The 18,675-nt window shown below is 35.0% G+C and overlaps 1 long non-coding RNA gene across 1 annotated transcript in view; it reads left to right on the forward strand.

Annotated features, from left to right (window-relative positions):
- Positions 1-17,508, forward strand: part of LOC145664564 (uncharacterized) — a 118,752-nt gene extending 101,244 nt beyond the window's left edge. Inside the window, exon 3 of the long non-coding RNA XR_014127467.1 lies at positions 17,094-17,508. This is a non-coding gene — a long non-coding RNA (uncharacterized LOC145664564). The remainder of the gene's footprint in view (positions 1-17,093) is intronic.
- Positions 17,509-18,675: the final 1,167 nt, after the last annotated feature.

Consider the following 18,675-nt stretch of genomic DNA (forward strand, 5'->3'; position numbering starts at 1 on the left):
ATTAGCTTTTATATTTAGAGTTGAAGAGTTAACTACACCAGTGAGTTGTATCAATGCACTATGTTTCTTTTTTGGAGAGGATACTATTAGAAGTTGCTTTTGTGATTCCTAGTATTCCTAATAATTAATGAATTGTTTTAAACAGCGTACGATTGAGTCAATTCTTTCATTGCTTCGTAGTGTGAATTCTTACTTATATAAGTAAGCCAATATTTGAATCAAATATTTATCTCACTTTTGGTCCTTCATCTGATGGTTGTTTTAAATATATTCATTGCAAGGATTATATATATATATATTCATCTGATCTGCTCCAAAATTGAGACAGTGAGAATTCTTACTACCCAATGCCTGGACACCACAATATTTTATACACTTGTTAAGCTTCGTAAGATCCATCAACATTTGAAACTTGACGAAGTAGAGATTTGTCTTTCCGAGTTATAATAAACCAAATTTCGGGCTTGGACCTAACGATTTGTTAACGAAACTAAGGAGGGGCGGACCAAGGCAAAATTTTCACCCGGATAAAGTGACTTTTTGGCGGCCCCTATTCCTAGCCTATATTTTACATTTTATTACAGTGAATATGTTAAATCCAATTTTCAAAAAGAAAAAAATACTCAAATACATGACAAAAGTATATTTAGACCTAGTACTTAAAAATATACATATTGTATCAATTACATTGTGTTCTTTTATTATTATTATTATTATTTATGTACCGATATGCATAAACAAAAACAGTATCGAACACCGTTTATTAAATACTACTAATGGTGACATGATTACTGCTATATTGTAAATAGTTTTGTTATATCAATAAAATCAAGAGTCATTCCACCATATATCCGATTATGTAAAAATCTATTCTAATAAGGTGAGATACCAATAAATACATTTTACATATGTTGAACGTTTTTACACACAGCAATATAAACAACTCTTTTTATGTAGGTCCTACTAATTGAAGTCCTTAGCATGCATAAAATTGTACAAAGGCTGAATACTCTTACAAGACTAAAGCTTAATAACAGTTTTCATCAAGTATTAGAAATCATCTAACTTTCGTAAGTTCGATAAGTAAGGAAACCATTTCAAAGTCAATTTCGGGAGCTTCATAAGAAAGCGTCCATATCTTTTTCTTCCATAAACAATCTATCTTAAAATCTAGAATAATTTTACACAAATTGTTTTCTTAATTTTTCAACCTTTGGCCTCAGGCGTGATAGATAATAGCCCAATAAAACTTAACAAAAACCCAATAAAAAGTTAAATTACATTATTACTAAAAATTAGCAACAAAATAAACAATTTCAAATACATTACGAACGTACATAACGAAACAATAACATCTCCTAGATACTACTTTCAACAAAGTCCGACAGTTTGGCGCGGCAGTGTCGCATCTAAAAAAATCAAAAGTAACTGCTTTATAAACTGTTCCCCTTCCACTACCACTTTAAATGAGTAACATATTTAAAATCCAATAACATTCATTGTCTGGGAAAGTTCGCAAAGAACATTGCCCCTATAAACAATACCAACACTATCTCCACTCTTCTTTCTACATGCTATGTCTTCATTTGTTGATGCAGCCCATGTAGTACTATGAAACTCCCTTCTTCCATGGTGAAATGGAAAAAGAATATGTAATTGACGCTACTTTACAAGAATATAAAATAAAAAAGACAGATAACACGTTATAAAGTCTACTTTTGAGACTCGTGGGCCCTTGGTGGCCTCTGAAGCTAAGTGCAGTGGAGGTTTATAATCAGAATTCGCTGAAAATCAATTAAGGACTAGTTTTCTCCACTTAAAAAAAAATGATATTTGGTAAAATATGATTCTGACATATTTCTTCTAGCTGCGAATTATTCAGAAAAAAAAAAACGATAGTTTTACCTAACAAAAAGGGAGTTCAAATATAGAAAACTAATACTTGCAGAACTGTTTGAATACAGTACACAAAACCTCGAGGACAAGTAAAGATGGTAACAACGATAATTTTAAAAATGACTTATAGACAAAACCATTTCTTTTTTATTATCTTTTAATAGTAGATTTTCCCGCTTCTCCCTCTTTTATCTTCCCCTATTCTTGACAATTCTCAGTGAGTGTTCTAATTCTAGTGAGGGTTCTAAAAAATTTCTCTTCCTGATTTTAAAACATTGTTTTTCTCATCGATTAATCCTAAAAGTTACGTATTCCTTTTTCTTCTATCCCAAACAATGTTTTCAACCCTCCGACATACTCTGGTTTCGAAACCCTCCAGTCTTTATTTTGTTGGTTTTGTTTAGTGGCCATTTTCGTTCCCCATAAAGAACAATACTCCATAGGAAATAATGTATGAGGGTTTGTTTCTTAAAACTTTACCAATGAGGTACATTTTTTAGAACCTTTTCTTAAATGCATTTTCCATTTCCTATCCTTACTTTCGTCTCAGGTACAGCGGACCACAGAAATTCTTGAGGTACAAAATCCGTGACTTAGGCAACCCAACTTATGCCCGCTTCAAGATTAATAATGCCTGATAGGATAGCTAGAACAGCAGCATGAAGTTGCCCCCACTGGTGAAAAGAACAAATCGTAAAGTGTGTTTTTGTGCACGAGTGGGGAAAAACGCTGGCTGAAGAAATGACAAACAGGAGTCTTTGCATACTTGTACTCACAGTACACAGCACAGTACCAGAAAAAAAAATATACCGATATAAGAGGCGCCGATGATAAGACAACAGTCGGGGAATTTAAATAATCTTATAATTAACTCAAATGAGGGATTATATAAACAAGCTATCTTACTTCAAATGGCTATACATATATGCGTATCTAATAATATACGATGATTATGCGGTATATGTATTCTTTTAAGTAAAAGCAAAGCCTTGCGCTGAGTTTTGAAACTATTAACAGTAGTCCTACCTGCAAATCAATTAAAGTGTGAATGGATCTTTCAGGCGAAGAACCCACCCCTTATGAAAATTTTGGGGGTCTAATAGGCCCTGAGCTCCTAGGTTCCAGCGCCACTGATTGATACGTAATGTTACTTCAAAAGAAGAACTTGTCTGATTTCATTATTCGTTAAATGTCTTTTAAAAATGTTAAATATTGTTATGCTGTAATTTATTTGTAAATATTAAAAATGCAAAATTTGATAACATTTAAACGAGTTGGAGAACTTACCCGTACTAACCGTATTTCTCCTTAGGTTGCAAATATAACTGAGGGTTCCTGATTTGTTTAATATTTGTAAAATTTACACATTGAGACAGAAAGAGAAAAGGGGAGAATATAGTAAACAACTTAAATATGCACGGAATTAACGGTTAATATCAAATATAGAACCATTAGCAGAATTAACTCTAACTTGTTTTCTCCATTCCAGGGACGTAGTTAGGGAGGGGCACGGGGGCAGCGGCCCCCCAAATTTTGGCTTGTCCCCCTCAAACATTTATTTAAAATTATGTTACAAATTGTTTTTATCTGACAATAAATGAAAAAAATATCCATAGCAAACAAATTATTCGTACTTCTAAGAAACGGTTATTTTTAAATCCATTTATATGCTATTTCTTAAACATTAAGTGAACGGTAATGTGAATATAAGATCAGCAACTTTGGGGTTGGAAGTCATTTTCTTTAACATTGCTAGGATCTTCCAGCCCATAGTGATTCCAGCCTTATAGTCGCCTTGAGGTACTAAGGGCTAAAAATCTATGCGAATGCACTTTTTATAACCGACTAACAAGTAAAGGAAACAAATGGATGAATTGAGATGCAGGATGAGACATAGTGTGCCTGATAGAGGATGTGAAAATATATTTATGTGCAAAATTGTAGCGGCTGAGCGCCATAAGGAACGGAGGGGAAGGGGTCAAAGTTGTGGGAGAACGGCTATGTTGTTATGGAAATATATTAAATAAACTGTTAAATCGTAAAAGCAGTGAAAGATAGACAATTCAAACAGTGGTAGTTACACATATTGAAAAGAGAAAAATGGACAAAGTAGATCAGGAACCTCCGCCGCTATTTTGAAGTCCGTCATTTTGAAATATGTGATATTTTTTGAAATGGAAAGGTAGTCATATGATATATCAATTTGAGCCAACATGTTCTAAAAAAGTCAATTATGAAGTTTCGTGATTGTTATCTGTACTTATTTGGAAAATTTAAGAACATCTTTATAGTTATTTACGAAAATTTAGGAGAATGATTGTCGTATGTTGAAAGTTTTGATTATCACGAAAACAAATATAAGTTAAACATACATACAAGAAAAGAAAACTAACAGTGAAATTTGATATTCAAGTTGTTTACTAGTACATTATTATTTATGACATTATTTTCAATTTGCTTTATACAGTGCCGAAGAGAGTTGCTCTGGTCTGTAGGTACCGCTTCCGCTTCTTCTGCCTTTTTTTATTATTTTTTTTTCACTTTTGGTCGAAAACTGTGGAGTTGATATAGCCACCTTTCGTTAACCCTTCGATGCATACCATGGGTCCAATGGACCCATAACAAAACGTGGTTATCAATATATAGTTACATATTTTACAGTAGCGTAGCGTGGTATTCCGAAATGGGGAGGCCAAAGTTAGTCACTTGTGCGATACAATACTACTAAAATCAGCAATACATAGCTATACCGATGGGAAATATAGGGTTGTAAAAAATTTAGGGGGAGGCCCCCTAATTGGTGGCCTAGTTGGGCATACAGAAGCAAATGCGTGGATTACGTCAGAAGCCAATAAGCAATTGTCTCAGCTTCTTCTTACCACTACCGTGTGACAAGAAAACTTGGCCCCGCTGTTGTATGAACATTGTTTCCAGTATAGTTATCTTTATTTCTTTCTCGTGGGCAGCTTCTTTCTCCGCATACCATACTTCAACCTCGTTCTTTAAAAAGTCACCCCTAGAAATTTGTCATCTTGAGTTCGAAACTCAGACGCCCATTCGTGAATATGGGCCTGAGTGTATATCATTTGAAGATGTAAGTAGAAAACACTTAAACCAGCTCTGCGGGCCTCTTTCAGGGTGTGTATTTTCGTTGTCAGATATCCAGATACTGAAGGCAGGGGCGCAAATCTCTCTTCAACATTCGGGGAAGGAGTAAGAGCGTTCCCATTTTTCAAAGCGATGTTCAAATTATTTATGAAGTTGAAAAACAATGCTGTGGAGGATCAGAGGTGTCTTCAACATTTGGAGGAGGGCAGATTTGAGGGAGAAGATCATATTTGAGGCTTACTCTGGGGGGAGGGGTGATGAAACTCATATTACGGTAGATGAATCTGATTTCTGAGGTGAACCTGTTGTATATTATATACCAGGCGATGTAGATGAAATTGTGATACGTATCAAGTGCCGTGAACACATTCTGAAATCTGAATACATGCATATTTATAATTGATATGTTTCTATTTACGCATCCACAATGATCCACATTAAAATTTTAGGACACTTGTTTTGTAATAATATAAATAATGACTTCCTTAAAAATATGAAAGAAAATCAACTATGTGTGGCGCAACAATACTCTCATTCAAAATTATGATGATCACAATAGCATTATAGGAAGCGTTACAGGGCCATTCCACGCGAAAGTGAGCCTGAACCCAAATTTTCGAAAACTGTCAAAACCAATGCATTTTTACACATATATGAAGTAAATAGAACGAAATTTACTTTTTCACAAAGAAAAACTTATTTATACTTAGAATTCACGTAAAATTTTAAATCTAAATTGTGAATTTGTAACATGACAGCTGCGAGGAAAGTTTTTATTCTTGTTATCGGCAACATTTTACGGAAATTTGTGCATGTTTGGCTGAAGTAACTTCTAGCTATTCAAGATGCTTCTTTTTGCTACAAGCTGCAGTTGAAAAAGTGCTTACGAATAAAAATTGTTTATAATATCATTAAAGATATATAAACGTCAACTTGAGTGTTCTGCCCGTGACAGAAAACTACCAAAAGTTATTGTACTGAATTACTAAATTTGAGAATGTGGTTCGTACTTAGTAGAAGTAACAATTTGCATGCGTACTTCACATTTACCAAATTTTGGACTAATGCTAATAATATATTTCGATTTATTTCAATTTGAAAACTTGTCCTGCCCGTGACAGTGGGCATGCCACTGGTGGGATAGTTTGTGTACATTGGTTATTCACGATAGAAATTGATTCCATGTGTACTAAAATAAAGTTTTCTAAGCATGAACATTATTTACTTAAATAGAGGATTATGTATTACTGTCAGTATGATGTTTTAACTTAAAATAAGTGCCATATAAATATTATCATTAGCGTCACCTTTCTGTTCGTTTCAAGGGAGCAGTAGATGGGATTGGAGTACGTACAAAACGGCCAGTATGGAACTTTATGAAACAAAAGAAAGTAATTTTAGAATGTGCTGCTGATTTCGTAGCAGTTCTAAGCTCTTCTAAGCTGTTTTACTACTATCATCAGCAGAAATTGAAAAAAAAAAAGCTGAAAATAGCTTTAAAAAAGACGCTTTGAATAAAAGACGGGAAAATGCTCTTGTCAATTGAATGTCCCCAATCAAAACAGTTTTTCCTGCAACTTCACAGCAAAAATTTGGTAGTTCGTCGAACTTTTAAATCAGAGCTTCATCCCGTCTGCAACTTCATCAGAGCTTCATCTAACAGACTTTTATTCAGATTCTGAAAATGATGATTCCGAAAGACATGAAGCTATCCTGAGCGACGACTTAGGTTTGCATGTTAACAAGGCTTGTGTTAGGCCAGCTGTTGAAGATATAACACAAGGAACATTTTTGTTGATGTAATTTTTCTCTAGTGGACAGAAAAAGAAAGCATAGACATGCAACCAAGGATGTTATAAAATATTAGATATATTTTATAAGATCCTTGCATGCAACTATCTCACATAGCCCAGTGGAAGAGGACGAAGAAGTCAAGGAAATTCGTATGAAGACCGTAAGCGATTGCGGTAAAATTTTCAAGACTGTTGAAGTGTCTTACATGCATTTCAATCAAACCTATGATACCAGCAGTGCCGTGGCGTTGGGGGAAGGGGCGAGCGAGGCGACGGCCCCGGGCGTCAAAGTATGGGGGCGCAAAATTCAGGAGGAAAAAATAAAAGATATATAAAAAATGGAAGGAAAAAGTATTAAATAGTGCTCAAAATCAACGAAAAGCAGGGTTTATTTTTGAAAATTTTCTTAGGCATGGCGCCAACCATGGTGACGCTTTGCGGCTGGTCTGTCGACCTCACTCATGTTTACGGGGGCGCCGTCGTATACTCTCGCTCCGGGCGCTGATTTTCCACGGCACGGGCACTGGATACCAGCACCTATTTTATATACTGTTAGACAGTGTGTTGTACGAAGTTCCCTACAAGGTGCGTGTAAATGGGCAAATAAAACCATTTCCTAAAGTGTAGGTGGTGAGATATAAGTGTACTACATATTTTTATATTATGTGATAAAAGCGAATCCCAAGTAAAGTAAATAGAACTATTTGTGTACAATGATATAACAGAACAGCAGAAATTGACTTATTTTCGATTTTATTTTAGTTTTCAAATCATTCTTATTGAGATTTTGTGTGTTGATTCACACTGTGTCCTGCCCGTGACAACCATGTGTCCTGCCCGTGACACAGTAAAGTTGAGTTTTTTTATTAATATAAATATTTGGCAAATTTCTCTTCAGTAAAGTTTGGTCAAAAATTTCATCATTTATACTTTTCCGTTTAAATAAAAACATTTTGAGCTAAGAATTCACAGAGTTTTGTAACATTCACTTGGTGTGTCGAAAGCCACTTCTCTTTTCTGTCCCCACCCGTGACAGACGTTTAGGAAATAATATTTTCTACTCTAAACAGAAAAAAATACTGAAAACATCAGCTACATATACTCATAAGTCTGTACTGCTTATGTATCATACAATTAGCAGGATTTATGTTGTATTTTTAGAAATATACAACTTTAAAACATCAAAAATGTAGTGTAAATGTCCTGCCCGTGACGATGGAATGGCCCTACAGGAACTAAACAAATAGTTGACAATAGACTAACAATAATTAATGACAATGAAATATCAAAAAACACGATTCTTTTTTTAAATGAAATAAGTCAAGGGAAACAATTTCATCCCACTTTCCTTTGTGGTATTCGGATACAAATCATCACAATTTCAAATCGGGTGGAGGAGACATGTCCCCCTAATTTCCTCGGGATATGTGCCAATAACTGAAGGGCCCAAGCAATCTTTGCGAGAGGCGGGAATTTATGAATACGCGACAAAACGTACTAGCGACAAAACGTACTAGCGACAAAACGTACTACCGACAAAACGTACCACTTACCCTGAGGGCTGCTTGTGAAGGGTTTTCTAAAAACACTTTAAATAATGACAAGCGACAAAACGTACCACTTGCCTGGAGGGCTACTTGCGAAGAGTCTTCCAATCAGCCATCAAATAATGTCAGGCGACAAAACGTACCACTTGATAGGACGGTATACAAGTATATATATATCGGCCAAAATAAGGTTAAAAGTTGAACATATTGGTGGTGAGAAAAGTACCGATGCAAGACCAAGACTACGACTAAGGCTAAGACTAAGACCATGCCTGCAAGATTTTCGCAATACCAAGACCATATCTGCAAAATTCTCACCAGTCCAAGACCAGCAAGAATCTTGCATATGCAATATTTGAATATTTGCTGATTTCCATCACACTTTATCCAGGCTTTGGACCAGAGACTGATAGGTATTATTACAGGGGCGCGGGCGCTTTCTCCCACAAGGGCCACCAGAATCTCAATGTCACAAATCAATTGCACAGTTTTCTTTAATAGTATTAACAATTGACAATTAAAACCTGATATTCTTTCATCAGTATATTATTCTGAATTCTTCAAAATATTATATGAAGTTCAAGGAGAACGTATACTATATTACAAAATTAGCAGATGTTTTAGTGTACTAGTTTTTGATGCTACTGTATCTATCACTTTTGCATTCGAAATATTTTTTTTTTTATAAATCTTTTTCAATAGACATCAAGAAAATGTTTTCGAAACATGGTACTCGTTAGCCTATTTTAAATGTATTTCAGTTTATTTTAATTTTGAAAAATTTTTCACATGTTACCTGAGTTACGGCCAAAGTCAATAAAATTTGTATGCTGGAAACCTGGATAATTATTACTGCACAAATTACAATTCTGCAAAATTAAAAAAAAAAAAAAAAAAAAAAAAAAGCACATTGGACAATTTTGCAACACGTTTTGCATTCGCTTTCCTTGTAAACAAATGTATTTTCTCCTAATTCTGAATCACTTGCACCATCAGCACAGTAATTTTTCTCGGTTGTGCTCGTCATCAAGACTGACTTTCAAGGATATCCACGTCCTTCAAAAGTCCAAGAGAATACATTTATAGTATCCTTGGAAACTTCTTAAATGAAGTTTTTCAGAAAATATGTAAGTTTATCGAAAGGCACGTCTGGAAGTTATATTACTTGGTTGAAGTGGCTAGGGTCCAAATAATTCATAAAGTACATGGCTTCTTGAATCTTGAAGAAATACTCAAAACTACCATGTCCAATATTGTGTTGAATGCTTCGATTCAGTACCTGGTCATTGGATAGAAGCAGCTTCATCTTCATATTCACAGGAAAAGTCTTTGTCCATCTTTGAAGGCGAATTGTCGATAGGTCAGTAGAAAAAAAAACCACGTTCTAAGTCTTCAAATTTGTTATTGGCCCATTCTGCAAAGCTTAATGCTGCATTCTTAACGGATTCAAAATCATCTCTCTACTCTTTCAGTTGGAACAAAGTATTCTGCACCATCCGATAGGACTACACTAGCAGCACCCTCTATTTGGAGATAGTTTGACGGAGAGGTCATCACTTGAAATATCTTAAGGAACATTTCTGCTGTCCGAATTGTTTTGAACTTAAGAGGATTTTTATATATCCTTTCGCTTTACACCTAGCTTTTGGTTTGATATTTTCTGTGGAAGCAATTTTCTTAATTGTTATGGTCAACTCTATTAACAAAGCACTTTTTGGGTTCAAAAAATGACCAAACTTCTTCTGAAAAACAGTGTGTTTCTACCATCTTGTTTCCGCAATAACTGTAAGACGCCTTTCTTAACATTTGATCTTCCAAATGTACATTCGCTGATAAGACTCACGCATAAATGTCGCACAGTCATTCAGCCGAACAATGACACAAAATCATTTTTTTTTTTTTTTGTCAGATCACATATGGCATGATTGGGTATATGAGCGTATAACTGAATTTCTTAGTAGTTAAGCGGTTAGCGTATGCGCCTTTGTCGTGGGAGACCTGGGTTCGATTCTCGGCGGGAGCTCATGTGCTTCGGATTTCCCGTAAATCAGTATGTCCCATCTCATATAGCCTCGTTGCTAAAAGGGCCGTTAAACTAAAAATCAACTGAATCACACGTGTAACTGATCATAGGTGAATTGAAAAAATCTGAATATTGTCCTTGCATGTTACTTGAGCCATCGCTTGAATTTCAAATACACTTCTTAATATCAAGGTTCAACTTCTGCAGAATTTCCAGCTGTAAACCGCAAAGACACTGGCCTGTGGTAGATATGAATTTTACAATGACAACAATACTTTGTTTAACAACCATTTTAACAACATACCGTAAAACCACAGAGCACTGGCCTGAAACTACTATACCTTAAGTAGTGTCTGATAGAACAGAAAATATTGAAGCTTGAGAGACTTCTTTCGAAATATCTTCTCTGATAAGTGTGCTGATAGCATTGAAAACATAATTCACCGTGTCTATGCGACCACTATCCTGCTTACTTCCTCGTATATGACTCTTCTCGGTGATCTTATCTAAATTTGCTTCAGATCAAATTTGCTTAAGAAAGGAATAATATCCAAAAAGTTTCCATAATCTATAGCTGTGTCTTTCAGTTTATAGGCTGCTACATTTCCTCTATAAATGAGCCCTCTTTTACCAATGAGTTTCTGCACTTTGACAAATCGATACATTACCTGTCTGTTCTTCTCAACCTTATACAGCCGTTGTTTTACCTGTTCATGAGGAAGTAGTTTCTTAACATGAAGTAGTACGTTTTGTCGCGGATTAAATATCCGAAATGTTTTAATTAGTCCATGACAGGTTGTAATTTATATAAGTGGTACGTTTTGTCGTGGAATAAATATCATAAATGCTTTAATTAATCCATGATAGGTTGTCATTTATGACAGGTCGTCAAAAGTGGTACGTTTTGTCGCGAAAATTCAAGTGGTACGTTTTGTCGCTGGTACGTTTTGTCGGGACACCTGCTGGCTCTCTTGGTCTACCAGATCGGCGACCGTGATTACACAGAATGCTTTATATTTATGCTTGTGTGTGTGAGCTCCCTCAAAGAGTTTCTGGCCACGCCACTGGACATATTATGTATTTATGATGAAGGTTAATAGTTTGCCTTTAATTACGATTACAGTTACAACGCATTTAATTACGATTAAAGCATAACTATTTTTATACTATTATTTACATAACCGACATGCTTCAAAAAGGCATTGAACTAGCCATTTCTGTTTTGTTCTATTTCCTTGACGTTAGCGCTCGTATGCTCTGTACAGAAACTATAGCTTAGTTCAAAATAGATAGAGCTGGAAATACTTGAAGATATGCCAGCGTATATCTAAAGCAAAATGTAGAGTTGCAAGGGATGAAGGGAGTTAAGTAAGCAAGTAGTTGCGCATGCACACTCGACAGAAAGCAGACGAAACCCCCGTTTCTTGCAGTAGGCCTGGATGCCCAAGGAACATAGCATACGACAAGAGGAAAGATAGAAAATGTGCATCTGAGTGACGCGCATGCGTAGGTTCCGCTTATCAAAGTAAGGCGAGAGAGCACATCTAGAAGATTGCAGTGGAAATAATTATGATAATTACAAGCAAACAATTTATATACAATGAAATACGTACTTTTTCTTATTAATAGGGGATGCCGGACATACCGGCGTTCCCTTACGCTACGACGCTGATATTTTATATATTCAACCGTGCTGCTAGGTATGCTCTAGGATTTCACGGCTATTGAAATTATTTTGCTTTCACTATTTATTTTCTATTATTTTATGTTTAATATTTGTATCACACATTTACATAGCATGGGTCCATTGGACCCGTGGAATATAAAATTTATCTACTGCTTCAAGTAGAGTCTCTGTAGCTTATACAGCCCACCCTCAATCAAAGATAACAAAAATAATACAGATTGATGACTCAATAGACTGGAATAGTGGTGACCATGGTGATCGTCCTCTCCGTTACCATGGTGATCGCCATTTTGTTTTCTATACAAACGTGAGTGTGTAAATGAGTTGTTGAGTAAACAGTGGCTGTGAAATTATTTAGAATTTTTAAATACTTTGAGAACGAAGTGAATTTGGTGGAAAAAGGCAAAAATGCTCTTGAATCAAATCACGTGTCTTCCGTAATGTATGATGGTGAATTTAAATATTTAAAAAGCAGAGTGGAGGCAAACATAAAGTACTGAAGTTGAGGTAAGTTTGTATCCATTATTTGTTAATATAAATGCCTCGATGTATTGCACAGAAGGGGAACAAACCTTATGTAAAGATCGTGTTGATTTGTCTGTATCATGTAATATTACAATTGTGTGTTCTGATCGAATCATATTTGCTCATTTATTTTGCCTTAGTAATTTTACGTTTACGATTAAGAATTTTATGTTGCCTACAGGATATCGAAACTCTTTAGTAAAGAATTCTAGGATATTGCTTGTTCCATTTCTGCTCAATTACATTAATGCTTACAATCAAATACATAACATATCATCATTTATGCGTTATTTCTCAGCCTTCGCTCGTGTTTGTATAGAAAATAAAATGGCGATCACCATGGCAACGAAAAGGATGTGACGTCACACTATTTCAGTTGCATTTCCACTTCCATCTGGTGGCTGTTTCTTCAAACTGTGCGAAAACGCTGCATGAACTACCTTTTACGTTATGATCGGACCAATATTCATTCTACTTTATTTCGAAACGGAAGACGAATAGTCTATCGTAGCTTTACGCCAAAAATCCCTTATCTGGTTTCCAAACTGTTTGAGAAACAACAACCAGATGGCAGAGAAAATGCTGTATAAATCTCTAACGTTGGAGATACCCATATGCAAATACCCTCAAAATGTAAGTCGCTTGGAATACCCGAAGGAGTTCATTTGGACATCTATAGACTTTATTGTGAACCATAGTCATATTTTTCTTTTTTTCTATTTCTGTACGCAGCAACAATTTCGTCGGCTTCTCTGATACACTATACTGTTGCCTATTATTGCTTTTCCACCAATAACAGTCTTTTTTCCGTTTTTTTTTTTTTTTTTTTTTTTTTTTTTTTTTTTTTTTTTGTCTTGAAATACGTAGTTCAAAATACAGAACTAAAGAGCAGATTTTTAACATCTGTTGTAGTGTATGCAAGTACTACTTGAAGTAATCACTCGCGAATCTTGCGTGAATTTTGATTTTCTTCTATATAAAGGTATAACCATTTTCTAATCTAAAATGGAATGCGCTAGTTCAAGTAAACGTAAACGACCTAGATCAGAAGGTGGTGTTTTCGTGGTACTTATTGGAGGCGTTGCAGTTGCATCCATAATAGCAGTTCTCGAGTTCTTATACAAAATGAAGAAAACTACAAAGAAGGACAGGGTATGGATTTTTTCTAGCACTTTTCTTTGCATCTTCTCTGAGAAGTGTAAAATTATGTGTAATCTATGGTAAAAATATTTTATTTATAGTTCCATTGAAAACAGGCAGAAGAAAAACTACTCAATTACTTTTAAAAATTACACGACTAGCATTAGCAATTATATTAAAAGATTAGAAGAACACTAGATTAAAATAAGTGCATTAGAATAACTCTGCCAGAACTGGAAAGTAATTTAAACGGCAGAAAAATTGACTATGGACATCGACGTATTTTCTGAGGATAATTAATTTGTTCGGCTTGGCACAACTTCAAAAGAATGTTTACACATAGAAATAAATTATTTTCTGCTTTTAATGTTGTAATTTATACGAATCCATTAATATTTGAAAACTCTGTAGGAACATAGTTTATTAATATACCGATAACAAATTACAACGTTAATATGTCCATGACGTTTCCATCGATGCAGCTTCAAGTAGCTGTCGTTTATATTGAAGTCTTAAGCATTCTTTTTTAAAAGAACTTCATTGGCTCAAGACGAAAGGTGTTTATCGCCCATGTTAAATCCGTATCCATTCCTCCTGTTCTCCAGGGCCGGATTAAGGAAGGGGCTTAGGGGGGATGTAGCCCCAAGCTTTCAGATGGACGGCGGTCACCACTCTAATCAAAATCTCAACTGTCTGTCTAAAAAGAATCATACAAGATACAATTATCACCATAAGATAACATATGACCAAAAATATGAAACATATTCCTTTAACTTTCCTGCTGAACTTTCACAGAAATGTTTTAGGCGAAGTCAGCAGGGCCCACATTTTTTTTCTAGCCCCAGGTCTCTAGATGGGTTAATCCGGTCCTTCTGTTCCATCTTAACAATGGAAGTCGCAGCGAGAGGTGGATCACGTTTTTATGCTTAACAAGAGATCAGCAGTATTTGCTTTTGTTTGTAGACTTTGAATCACAATGTCTACAGAAAACCACTTTACTGTACTGTGAAAAAATTTCCTCTTTTGTTTTGGAATCATCATCTTGGGATTCTCCAATTCCAACATAAATAAGTACTTTCCAATTTCAGTACAGAGTAACAAAAATTGCCCAGATATTCATGTAGAAATATTATCAAGTAAAAAAGAAAAAGCTTTCCCACAGGGAATCCAACTTGGAGCCCAGTGCACAAGACACACACGCTAATCACAAGATCCGTCGGGAGCACATTTATATGTAAGACATAAATTAAAATGCAGGCGCGTAGCCAAGGGGGGTGTCGGGGGGTCCGGACCCTCCTTCGAGACCAGAAATGAAAAAAATTAGGGAAGGATGAAACAAAATGAAGTGAAAAAAAGAAGGATCAGCATTAAAAATAAACTACAGGAAGCTTTTGGTTACTCTTTCTTATGAGGAAATTTGTATTACTTGCAATATATGGTTGCGAGGTGAGCGAGATATCCTGGAAGATCAGGGAATTTTAAATTTCTAGAAAAGTTGCGAAATTCTCAGAATTTCTGCAACTAGTCAGAGAAATTTCAAGCTTCCGAAAGCATAGTGCCGTTGTGTAACAGCGTAGACATTTTTTATCAGAATATTTCGTCATCGCATCCTTGCAATATCAAACATGTTATTTCAAAAACAATTTTCTACTGCTCCTTTAACCTGTCATTTGAAACAGACAGTAGTTGACGGAATAATAAAAACAAAAATATATGTGGAAAAAGTTCTGTTAACATTTGATTCAACAGAAAAAGGAACGCAGATATTGCAAAATATTTTACAAGACATTATTAAGTATGTACTTTTTATAATAGTTGAGGTCATAATGAAAAGAAAATTGTTATATTTGAGTAAACAGAGGAAGGATGTAAATATTCTATAATATTTTTCAATACATTTTTTATTTTACTCGAGATTTCTTCATAGTTTATTAAAATACTTACCAACATATCCTCACAAACCAATATATGTTGATAGTAAGGTAGTTTAGATTGATCGAGCTCCTGGGTCTTCAGAATTTTATGTCACGCTACCCCCCCCCCCCCAGTTACGAAATCTTGGCTAAACTAATCAACATACATTCCAGTAAAATTGTTTAGAATGATCGAGCCCCTGGTGTGATGACCACAGTATTTCATGTCACGGAGCCCCCTCCCTTCTCGAAATCCTGGCTACGTGCCTGTAAAATGTATGTGTGTTACGCGTCAGTACTATGTTCGTACACATTTTTGTGCTTAATAAGAGAATTGTCTGCATACGATACTATACAATAGTTTTCTAGGCACTAGATTTTTTTTGATTGCTTAGTTATTAATAAACAAAAAATATTACGTGTGCAGTGAGTGAGTGTATAGTGGAGCGAGTCGAAAAAAGGGAAATAGATTTTTCAAGTCGTAATACCGCAAAAAAGTAACGAATTAGGGAGGCTGAAAAGGGGTTAAAAAAGAAATAAAATAGGTTTATATCTTCTGCTTGCGCATTTGCTCTAGTTTGCCGAATTTCGAAAAAAAATCACATTTCTACGATATTTTTTATCTTACTTAACTTACCAGTATTTAAAATGTAATAGCTCTAGTCGAATCGTATTTGAACCGATAATGATTTAGAAAAAAAAATGTTCAAATTGGTCAAGGTATTCCGCTCTTGCAACGGCTCTTACAACAAGCTCCTGAATTTCTTAGAATGGATTATGTCACAGTTTTATGGTCCAGTGGTTGTTTACGGTAATTGAGCCATATTCCAAGATGAGTATGCACTCATTCAAACAGCTGCAGCTGTTGCGGCGTGGTTTGAGGAACATCGGAATGAGTGTAGAACCTCCTATGGCCAACTTAATCTCCAAACCTAAACATAAGTGATGATCTCTGATTCGATTTCTGAGACGTACATTTTCGCCTTCATTCTCTCTCTTGGAAATAAGTGATGTACTGCATGGGGAATGGTCAAATATCCATTTGCTACTATTTATAATCTCTATGACTCCATTCAACGTCGTTTCAGAGCTTAGGATTAAAGGTGGTCCAACGCCGTATTAATCTGGTAAATTGCACTTTTATCAAGTAATTATATTTTCATAACTACCTGTATCCTTGTTCCGGAAATTCAGTATTAGTTCGAATTATCCAAAATTGGAGCTATCAAGGTTCGAAGTATTGAGGTCGTACGTATCTTAAAGAACAAATATTGGGCACACTTAATTAGTTAGCTTAGAAACTGATATTTTCTCGTAGTCTTAGAAATTTTCCATTGTTGTTATGCGTAGGAAAAGAAAAGTAAAATACTAATTCGTTATTTTGCTGGGTTGGTAATAAAATTTTATTGTAATTTTATGAGTACCAAATGTGTTAACTTTACCTACTTTTTTCTCCCACAGCTCGACTATTGGCCAGAAGTTATGGCAGAGTTGAAGTTTGCCCTCAAATGCCATGGCTCAACGAAGCCCGTGCGGAAGAAAGATGAAGAGGATGAGACAGCAGACACAGCAAATTTTGTCCCTTTGAGTCCATACGCCGCACCGTACGGGTTCTCATCTAAAGAACCAATATCTTGACATCATTTTGAATTGTATAAACTGTAAAATGTCGCTGTATATATAAAGTAAAGGAGTAACATATGAAAGTGTTGCTTATCGTTTTTTCTACCGAATGATGCAACGTGTTTTTAACTAGGAAAAATCCAATTAGGCGCTTCAACGAATGTATTTATGAAAAACGTTATATTGTTAATATTTTCTGCTTCTATTTTGTAGCCAGTTTATTACGAAATAAAACAATTTTAAGTGTTTAAAATGCGTTACTCACCTTCCTCAACGAAACATGTGAACTCAATATCAGTATAGAATAACCTCTGAAGGAACTAAACTGATGCATGATTATAACTCTGCAATACATCTAAATATTTATAGATGGCGAAAATTTCAATTTCAACATCCATCTTCGTCAGTGACTTATATTTTACATAAAGACTGCTATTCAAATCACATCTCATGGCTTTTTTATAATAATAAAACTTTCTCGGTATGGTTCAGTTTAGCGGCGACATTCTGAAATCAAACTGCAGAATTAGTACTACACTAATATGTTTAATAGCTACGAATGCTCAAACACTCCTGTTCCAATCATTTATTATGGCGTAAATTATATTGTGAACATTAGATTATTTGGAGCTATTATATTATAACCAAAGTTTCAAGAGATGGTTTCTATGTTTTGTTTCTAAAATGTTACTGGTAAGGTTAACCATATCGGCAGTGTTTTATTTCATCATATAATGGAAACCGTTACATATGATTAAAACAACAGTAAGGGTTTGTGGGTGAAAAATAAAACCGCTGACGAAGATGAGGTTCTCATTGAAAGTTTTGGCATTAACAAATGCAGTGATGTCTTGGATTTCAAACTTAATCTGCTCTAGAAGCCCGTTCGAATTACAAGACAATTTTCGTTTTTAAATTAACAGAAGTTTTATTAATATGTTTCTGGGTTCCATGAACACGAATTCTCAAAATAATTTTGAGAGTAAATATATTGGAGTTCAAGATAAAATGTTAGGTTCACAAATAATAATATTTGAATAAAAACATAAAATCCCATATTTACCTTAAAAATGAAATGATCGAGGAAGTTGAAGCTGGAATAGAAGGAGGAGATATATCGGGAGAGAGAGAGGAAGAGAGAGAGAGAGAGAGAGGAAGAGAGAAATAAATAAAGGAGAAAGAAAGGAAAGAGAAAGAAAGAAAAAGGAGAAATAGGGAGAGAGAAAGAAGAAAGAAGGGGAGAGTAAGAAAGAAAACGAAAGATATAAAGAAAGAAGAGAGAAAAGAAAGAAAGAAAGGAGAGAAAAAGAGAAAGCAAAATGAGAGAGATGAAGAGAGAAAAGAGGAAGAAGGAAATAAGAAAAAAATAGCAAAAAAATAAAGGAGAGAGAAAGTAAAGAAAGAAAAAAAGAGTGGGAGA

This window comes from Thermobia domestica, chromosome 1, assembly GCF_964235325.1.
Source record: "Thermobia domestica chromosome 1, izTheDome1.hap1.1, whole genome shotgun sequence".
Lineage (NCBI taxonomy): Eukaryota > Metazoa > Arthropoda > Insecta > Zygentoma > Lepismatidae > Thermobia > Thermobia domestica.